Genomic DNA, 8,491 nt, shown 5'->3' with positions numbered 1-8,491 from the left:
TGTGAGTTACCGTAACATATTTATTTATTATTTATTAACAGTTTCTTATATTGCGCAGCATATTCCGTTGCGCTTTATGAAAGGAGACAGTGATACAACGAACAGGGTATTTACATACAGTCAAAAGGTAGGGGGGCCCTGCTCGCAAGCTTACAATCTATAGGGAAATAGGCAATGATACATAAGGATAGATACTGTATTCTTTATTGCATCGATTCCACCAGAATGCAAGGTTCTGTGGCTGGTTCTGGAATTTGGTAACCTTGCCTGAAGAGATGAGTTTTCAGGGAACGCTTATAGGTTTGGAGACTGGCGGAGAGTCTTATTGTGCTTGGGAGGGCATTCCACAGAGTGGGTGCAGCCCGAAGAAAGTCCTGTAGTTGGGAATGGGAGCGAGTAATGAGTGTGGATGAGAGACGCAGATCTTGGGAAGAGCGTAGAGGTCGGGTTGGATGATATTTTGAGATAAGAGAAGATATGTATGTTGGTGTAGTTTGGTTTATGGCTTTGTGTGTAAGTAAAATAATTTTGTATTGAATACGATAGAATACAGGTAACCAATGAAGTGACTGACAGAGTAGCTTTGCAGACGATGAACGTCTGGCTAGGAAGATTAGCCTTGCAGCTGCATTCATAATGGACTGTAGTGGTGAGAGACTGTATTGGGAAAGACCAATAAGGAAATTATTGTAATAATCAATGCGTGAGATGAGATCATGGATTGGAGTTTTTGCAGTGTGTTGTGTAAGGTAAAGGCAAACTTTGAATGTGTGTTTTAGGTGCAAGTGGTATGGTTTTGAGACAGATTGAATGACAAAGGACAAAGTACAAAGGAAAGTTCTGAGTCAAGGATAACACCTAGGCAGCGAGCTTGAGAGGTAGGAGTGATTGTCCTCTTCTCACCAGCAATAGAGACATCAGGTTGGTAACTACTATTTATTAGCGGAAATATAATTAATTCTGTTTTTGAAATATCAAGTTTGAGGTGGTGAGATGACATCCAGGATGAAACAGCAGAAAGTCATTCAGAGACACGGCTCAATACAGATGGGGACAGGTCCGTGGAGGATAGGTAGAGCTGAGTATCATCTGCATACAGATGATACTAAAAATCCAAAAGAGCTGATTAGTTTGCCAAGAGCTGAGGTATAGATTGAGAAAAGCAGAGGGCCTAAGACTGAACCCTGGGGTACTCCAACTGAAAGAGGTAGCGAAGAGGAGGTAGAATCAGAAAAACGAACACTAAAGGAGCGGTTAGATAGGTATGATGAGAACCAAGAGAGGGCTGTGTCTAAGACCTAGGGATTGTAGTGTTTCTATGAGAAGTGTGTGGTCACCAGTGTCAAAAGCAGCAGAGAGATCTAGAATAATTAGTAGTGACCAGATCATTCACAACTTTAGTCAGTGCTGTCTGTGGAGTGTTGGGCATGAAAGCCTGACTGAAACGTGTCCAGAAAGTGTGTGAGGCGAGTGTAGGCAAGTCTTTCAAGTAGTTTGGAGGTGCATGGAAGTTGAGAAATGGGACGGTAGTTTGAGAGAGAGCTTGGATCAGAATTCTGTTTTTTCAGAATCGGAGTAATAACTGCTTGTTTGAACAATGAAGGAAAGACACCAGTAGAGAAAGAGAGGTTACAGATTTTAGTTAAGGTTGGGATGAGCACAGGAGACCGATATTTACTTATGTGTGAGGGTATAGGGTCAAGAGGAGAGGTAGTAGAGTGGGAGGAAGAGAAAAGTGCAGATACTTCAGCTTCATTACAGGTATCAAATGAAGTAAATGCGTCAGATGGCTCAGGTATGGAATGGAGCAGATCACCAACTGAGTTGGAGCATACCAATTCATCTCTGATCTTTTCAATCTTATCCCTGAAGTAGGAAGCAAGATCTTGTGCATGGATAGTGGTTGGTGGCTTGGGTGAGGGAGGGTTGAGAAGGGATTTAAATGTATTAAAAATATGTTTTGGGTTAGAAGCTTGAGCAGAAATGAGAGTTTGGAAATATGTTTGTTTGGCAGTTTCCAGGGCATAACTATAGGACTGGTAGATACAGTAGTCTGAGCTTCATTATCTGGCCACGCCTGTCTGTCACAGATTAGCCTGGAAAAAACATTTGATGGATTGGTACTTGCAATTCATTCACAGATTTCCACGTTTATCCTGTCTGGGTGACGGCTATTTCCTCGCAATCATCCGCAACTTGGCACAATACAGATGAAGTCTGAATCAGGCCCTGCGCATGGTTTTAAATATTCACGCCTGGCGAGGAGTATGGCCATCGGCTTCATTGAGCTCAGCTGCTATGAAGACGCGTTTCGCATCTGACTGAGGATAGTTAATACATAACAATTTTAAATGAGTACAATACATTAACAATAAAAATGCCTATATGGCCATATATGAGGTCACGTTTGCAAACTGGGTAAAAGCTCCGAGATAGGTTAGTATCTGAATGATGAGGTTAGTTGTAGTCACTGGGGGTAGCAAGGAATGGGGGGGGGGAGGGGAAGATTGAGCAGATGGGTCAGCAGCACAGTTAGTTAGCGGTTAAATAGCAAATGCAGGGTTAATGAAATTGATAGTATGGTGCCCCGAGTGTGGCACTAGAAGCAGTTTTCAATATCTCACCCTCCGTTAGTAGAATAGTGGGACTTCCGTCTTGAAAAAGTCTCCGTTGCCATAGAGACGAAACGCGTCGACGTCACTTCCTGGTAACATCTGCAAACCTCCGTGATCTTTCCCTTCACCTGTCTACAGCACTAGCTGGTCTGCCGCGGTCTCCAGCCAATTGAGCCACGGTCATCTAGGCAGCAGCCACTGTACTCTACCCAGCGGTCGAGACCCTTCTCCTGCTGATTGGCGTCAACTCCAGTCGCCGGCATCCCTGGACAATGTGTATCAGCACCTGTAACCTGCCAGTCACACCGGACCCAGCACCAAACGCCCGGGTAGAGCAATTCAACATCAAGCTCCCCGCCTGCTACAACATCAATTCGGGTGATGAGCTAATACCAACGTATGCTCCCCGACACCTCCCACTATTCTACTAACGGAGGGTGAGATATTGAAAACTGCTTCTAGTGCCACACTCGGGGCACCATACTATCAATTTCATTAACCCTGCATTTGCTATTTAACCGCTAACTAACTGTGCTGCTGACCCATCTGCTCAATCTTCCCCTCCCCCCCCCCCCCCCCCCCCATTCCTTGCTACCCCCAGTGACTACAACTAACCTCATCATTCAGATACTAACCTATCTCGGAGCTTTTACCCAGTTTGCAAACGTGACCTCATATATGGCCATATAGGCATTTTTATTGTTAATGTATTGTACTCATTTAAAATTGTTATGTATTAATTGTTTTATTTTTGTCCTACATATAAAATTTCTATAATTTTAGCAGTGTGTCCGGTGTTATTCTGTCCAGTGGTATTATTATAGTTATCAAATTAATTTACCAGCAGCGCAAGGTGGTTTAAAAACCCTATCTCCAACTCTGTATCTATGTGAGTTCTAGCTAACTCACATAAACCATATGCAGCAGCGGTAGATTTTTGAACCTATTACTGTGTATATGTAAAAAATTCGGTACTTATGTACTAACTGGGCTGCCGATTTTGAAATCGGGTCCATCGCATCGCATCCGACCATATCGCATGCGATGGACCCGATTTTTCTATAGGATTCAATGTTAAAATGGACTGAGTCCATTTTAACATGGAATTCAATGGGAAAAGGGGTCCTTTTCATACCCCTACTATCCAAGTGGGCATGGAGTTTGATATAAACCTGTGGCGAGCGTAGCGAGCCACCGAGCCCGAAGCGTGGCGAGCGGACACAGAATACCGTCCCCTCGCGGGGCTCGCCACGCTTCGGGCTCGGTGGCTCGCTACGCTCGCCACAGGTTTATATCCAACTCCATGCCCACTTGGATAGTAGGGGTATGAAAAGGACCCCTTTTTCCCATTGAATTCCATGTTAAAATGGACTCAGTCCATTTTAACATTGAATCCTATGGAAAAATCGGGTCATCGCATCGCATCTGATTGTATGCCTTAAGTTAAGGCATACAATCAAAAAATCGGCAGCCCAGATACTACATAAGTACCAAAAATTATTTTATTTACACGAACAACAGCGCCAGAAAAACAGTGCAATCTGTGTTGATTTTGTCTCCACATATTGCACACACCCCCTCTTTTTTTGAGGATAGTTAAGAATAGAATCTGAATAGTGATTTGAGGGCAATGTGATCCATTTGTCTAACGTCACAAAGCCATTAAAAAATAAATTTGAATCCTCTTGTATCCTGTGGTTGGATCTCAAATGTTATTTTCAATGTATCTTATTTCCGTATCAGAGGCGAATGGTCTTCTACAGCAAAGGGACAAGGTCTTTCCTACCTTTTGTCCTGCAGGTGTGACGATTGGCCCCATCCCAGCATTATAGCATTTATATCATTGTGTGCGGTACATTGTGACATTTCTGCAAAGTACTTATACGGGTCATAAAGTAAAAGCAATACTGTGTAAAGGTGACACGTTCATCACGCCTGCTATTGTGCAGTTTTATTTGATAATAAACCAAATTTACATAAGGGTTTAAAGTGCTGGCTTCACGGTGTGGTGGTCCCCATTACTCTGCATGTTTGTGTTGTAAAGTGAGGGGGGGGTCTCTGGGCCAGCATGATTAAATATTCATAGACTTCAGAGGAACAGTGCCCCCAGTGGACATTTGTTCAGCTACCGGATGTTACCCAACCAGCCCCATTGTAGCCACATAACACCCATTCTCTACTACCTTCACTGGCTGCCTATAAGATGGCGAATGCCTTCAAGATCATCTTACTGAGTTTCAAAGCCCTATATGACCAAGGCCCCAGGTACGTGAAGCAGCTTCATTGTTCCTGTACTGTATTACAGTTATACTTTGTGTTGAGCGCCTTGAGTTAGGGGTGGCCATTGATCATCGTTCCCCACTTTTACTGTTGACCTAAGGACCGCATCCCCTTGCAACTGGGACTCTGTACAAACAGGACAGGATGATAAATCGCCCAGGTACATCCAATGCTACATGTGACTTGGCAATCGTCTCGGGTAGGGTCCCTGAGGACAAAAGTGGGAAACTGCTGCCACACATTGGCCTTTATTCAGATCTGATCGCAGTACAAATTTGTTTGGCAAATGGGCAAAACCGTGTGCACTGCAGGTGGGGCAGATGTAACATGTGCAGAGAGAGTTAAGGCCCCCATACACTAGCCGATTTTGGTCAGATTTCGGCCAGATCAGTCGGATCTGGCCGAAATCGGACCAAAATCGGCTAGTTTTGATGTTCCCTCAGATCCGATGCGCGGTCCCGTGCGCATCGGATCTGCGTCGGGTGGTCGGACCTGCTGCATGTCCGACCACCCGACTTGGGACCTAGTGGGGCGGCGCAGCGGTGGAGGGGGCTGGGGACGCTGCGGGGGACACAGGGCTGCGGGGGACAAAGGGCTTATTCAAAACAGCCCGAAACGCGTTGGTGGTTGGAGGAGAAAGTGAATACCCCAGAGGTTTGTGGTTAGGTGCTGTTTGTGATCTTCAGCAACTGGGTGGCCTTCTATCCGGATTGGAAGGTACCCAGACCACCACTTACCTCGGGATTCCCTTCCCACATTTTTAGACCTGTTTTTTACCTGTCGTATTGTTTTTGGAAATAAATTTTGGATTTTACTACAAAAGTTTGGAAGTCAGCTGTCCCCCTGTGTCCTATGAGGAGAAGGGTCGGATATAAAGAAATCTTTCAGTGCACATAGGGCACTTATTCCTGGTGAGTGCACATCTCAAGGGGTTCCTGTTGGTGGGATTCTGTCTGGCTATTGATTGTGTATGCAGAGGTCAAGAGAAGTGTAAAGAAACCGTTACATGCACATAGGGAAATTCTCCCAGGTCAGTCTTATATTCCTTTTAAACGACTGGACGGAAGAATTGTGGATATATTTCCCATTGGTGATAGGACTTCATCATCCCGCTAAGAGGGGACTGCAGCGCCATTCACAAACACCACTTTTTGTATTTATTTTATTTCTGTGCAGCGTAAATACTGTCTGCATTATTTTTACACTGCAATTTAGATATCCGTTTCAACACACCCCACCTAAATGTAACTCTCTCTGCACATCTGCCCCACCTGCAGTGCACATGGTTTTGCCCATTTTCCAAACAAATTTGTACTGCGGTCAGATCTGAATAAGGGCCATTATGACAGCCACCTTACCGTCAGTTTGGGCTGTTTCCCAGTGTGTTCTATAAACCGCAGGAAATAGCAGGAAGGTTGTTCAGCAGATATTCTGTCCGTGACAAGTGATGACTTGCACATTCCGCTTAATGTTGTAAATAACTCTGTCTTATAAATGTCATGGAACAGGAGAGGACACAGCAGACGTCGGCACTTCTGTGCTATACAAATACTGCGTCGCTCCCATCCGCCGCTGCTGCTGACAACAGCACTTCCATGAACCTTATCTCGCCTCTCTAATGTACATGATGTAGGAACCCTAAGTCAACAATGTCTAGGTCGACACCTCAAAATGGTCGACATACCATAAGTCAGCATTGACAGAGGTCTGTACAAGCTTAAAATGGACACAAGTTTATCATGTTTTTTTTGGTGTAGACTGACTGTTGTTTCTCCGACATGCCGACTTACACGGTCTATTTTTCCTCGTGGGGGCCCACGACCTCCATCGAGGGATAATAAAATAGGCCGAGCCGGCAAGGGGCTTGAATGTTCTCTCTCCTGACAGGCAGGATTCCGGTGTCGAAGGTATGACCGTTGCAATCCTGACTGTTGTAGAGTTATACCATACCCGTTGCCATGTGCTAATTGCCTAATTAGCGCTACAGACTGCAGTCCCCATTATTAATAGTGACTATGATCTCACCCCCCTATGTACTGAACTCCGAAAAGAGCATAAAGCCTACAGAGACGCAGTAGGGGGAGAGCGCTCTTCTGCTCCCCATCCTACACCCTCCGTCCTGTCCTGATCCTAGAAGCTGATGCTGGGTGTATACGCAGGGTCAGATGCAATTATTAGTAATGCATGGGTCCCTATATTAGAAACAATTCATGCAGATATGTATTTACTGGCTTCAGGCGCTGATCCGATGTGTCCTTGTGGTGGGCCGCTGGGTCACAAGACATAATATCAGGATGCATGGCGCAGACCTCCAAGTGCCAGCGCTGTAATCCGCTCTACCACCGTTTGTTTGCGCGATTATCTAGTTTTAACTAATGCGATTGTATGGCATTTTCCGAAATCGCACTTTTAAAATCAACATTTTTTTCCCCCAGAATGCGCATATTTAAGTAGGGGTCTCCTGCACAGCTCAGCCCTGATTGGCTGAAAGTGTCTCCATGGAGATGCATAGAGCCAACCACGCTAACAGCTTGTGTTGCGCTGTGACAGTGCTATAAAAGCTGTCAGCAGGGACTGAGGAAGCCGGCTCACCCCGCTGTCAGTGCGGGGTGAGCCTGCAGTGGAAAGGGCAGAGTCAGCGCTGGAGGCTGGTATTGTCAGTATACAGGTGTAAAATGAATGTGTGTTTAATCAACTTTTACGTGTGTGTGTTTATTTATCATTCTTTTTTTTCTTTTTACAGGTGGAATACAAGTCCAAGGGAGGCCATTAATGCACCACATGCGAGGGAGGCCTGCTGGGACTTGTAGATCACCTGTAAAGAACTGTTTTGTATGGGTGATTTAACCGTATCAGGCTGGCATCCACCGCCCACGGATGCCGGTGACAGCCACGGTGAGCATGATACTGCTGGGGGACCTTATGTACAAAGTGTCTCCCGGCTGTGGCATGACACCGCAGGCTGTTGGAGCCGGTGCTGGTTCCAAAATACTGGGGACCCTCAGTTTTTTGTCCCCCATATTTTTGGAACCAGGACCAGTCCAAGAGTCTGGGGCTGGTTTCAGAACTACGGAGGACCACCTACGCTTTTTGTCCCCCCGTATTTTTGGAACCAGGTCCATTTATTTTATTTTTTTTAATTAAACTTTTACACATATTTTAACATTGAATCATGTAAAGATCTCAATAATCTGTGCATGGTTCTGTCAAATTCACCCATCACAACCTGGTCTGCATGTATGGCGATTTTCAGAAACGTTTTCTCGAATTTGCATCTTATTAAATATGCGATTTGTATACTTTATAATGGGAAAACATCTGGATGCGAGTTCCAGCGTTATTAAACATCTCCACTTCAGAATGAGCGATTCTTGCCGCATTTCCGATCTCATTAAGTATGCGATTTTGGAAAGTGCGAAAACAGCCGTTGTTTTTTTTTGTTTTGCGAAAATATCACAAAAAATATATATATATCATCCTATTAAATGTCACCACCAGTGCTAGCATATACATCAGGCAGCTAATGTACATTTGCATTGCAGTGTCCTGGGTGCTAGTATAACAGACTAACCCACACAAGTCTATAATACACAGAA

The sequence above is a fragment of the Crinia signifera genome, chromosome 3, assembly GCF_055691185.1.
Source record: "Crinia signifera chromosome 3, ASM5569118v1, whole genome shotgun sequence".
Classification (NCBI taxonomy): Eukaryota; Metazoa; Chordata; class Amphibia; order Anura; family Myobatrachidae; genus Crinia; species Crinia signifera.
Note: the sequence above shows the minus strand (reverse complement) of the source record.